Here is a 1,717-nt window from a genome sequence, read left to right as displayed (position 1 = left end):
CAGTGTCATCAGACCCCTTCCCCCCTAACCTCTCAGTGTATCAGTCCCCTTCCCCCACCTAACCTCTCAGTGTGCATCCAGTCCCTTCCCCCTAACCTGCTCAGCTGTCATCAGCCCCTTCCCCTAACCTCCCAGTGTCATCAGTCCCCTTCCCTACCTCACTCAGTGTCATCAAGCACCCCTTCCCCCTAAACTCTCAGTGTCATCAGTCCCCCTTCCCCCTAACCCTCTCCGCTAGTGTCATCAGTCTCCTTCCCCCTAACCTCCCTCTCGTGATCATTCAGCCCCCCTTCCCCCTAACCTCTCAGTGGCATCAGCCCCCTTCCCCTAACCTCTCAGTGTGCATCAGTCCCCTGTCCCCCTAACCTCTCGTGTCATCAGCCCGCTTCCCACCTAACCTCTCAGTGTCATAACAGTCCCCTTCCCCCTAACCGCCTGCTCAGTCATCAGTCCCCTTCCCCTAACCTCTCAGTTGCATCAGCCTCCTTCCCCCTAACTCTCGTGTCATCAAGTGCCCTTCCCCAACCTCTCAGTGTATAGCCCCTTCCCCCTAACCCTCCAGTTCATCAGCCCCCTTCCCCTAACCTCTCAGTGCATCAGTCCCCTCCCCTAAACCTCTCAGTGTCATCAGTCCCCTTCCCCTAACCTCTCAGTGTCATCAGTCCCCTTCCCCCTAACCTCTCAGTGTCATCAGGCCCCCTTCCCCCTAACCTCTCAGTGTCATCAGTCCCCTTCCCCCTAACCTCCATGTCATCAGTCCCTTCCCCCTAACCTCTCAGTGTCATCAGTCCCCTTTCCCCTAACCTCTCAGAGTGTCATCATCCCCCTCCCTCCTTCCCCGTAAACCTCTCAGTGTCATCAGCCTCCTTCCCCTAACTCTCAGTGTCATCAGTCCCCTTCCCCCTATACCCTCCTCAGTTGCATCAGCCCCCTTCACCTTCCCCCTAACCTTTAGAGCTGCATCCCCTCCCCCCGCTTCCCCTAACATTGTAGAGCTGCACCCCCTCGCCCCCCTTCCCCCTAACCTTAGAGCTGCATCCCATCCCCCCCTTCCCCCTAACATTTAGAGCTGCATCCCCCTCCCCTCCCCTAACCTTTAGAGCTGCATCCCCTCCCCCCCTTCCCCCTAACCTTTAGAGCTGCATCCCCCTCCCCCCTTCCCCTAACCTTTAGAGCTCAGCCCCTCCCCTCCTTCCCCCTAACCTTAGAGCTGCATCCCCCTCCCCCCTTCCCCCAACCGTAGAGCTGCAGCCCCTTCCCCTCCTTCCCCTAAACCTTTAGAGCTGCATCCCTTCCCCTCCTTCCCCCTAACCTTTAGAGCTGCATCCCCGCTCCCCTCCTTACCCCCTAACCTTTAGAGCTGCACCTCCCCCCCTTCCCCCTAACCTTTAGAGCTGCATCCCCTCCTCCTTCCCCCTAACCCTTAGAGGCTGCATCCCCTCCCCTCCTTCCCCCTAACCTTAGAGCTGCATCCTCCCCCCCTTCCCCTAAACCTTAGAGCTGCATCCCCTCCCCTCCTTCCCCCTAACATTTAGAGCTGCATCCCCCTCCCCCTCCCCCTAACCTTTAGAGCTGCATCCCCTCCCCCCCCTTCCCCCAACCTTTAGAGCTGCATTCCCCCTCCCCCCCTTCCCCCTAACCTTTAGAGCTGCATCCCCGCCCCCCCTTCCCCTAACATTTAGAGCTGCATCCCCCTCCCCCCCCTTCCCCCTAACTT

The sequence above is a fragment of the Salvelinus sp. IW2-2015 genome, unplaced genomic scaffold, assembly GCF_002910315.2.
Source record: "Salvelinus sp. IW2-2015 unplaced genomic scaffold, ASM291031v2 Un_scaffold1942, whole genome shotgun sequence".
NCBI lineage: Eukaryota > Metazoa > Chordata > Actinopteri > Salmoniformes > Salmonidae > Salvelinus > Salvelinus sp. IW2-2015.
Note: the sequence above shows the minus strand (reverse complement) of the source record.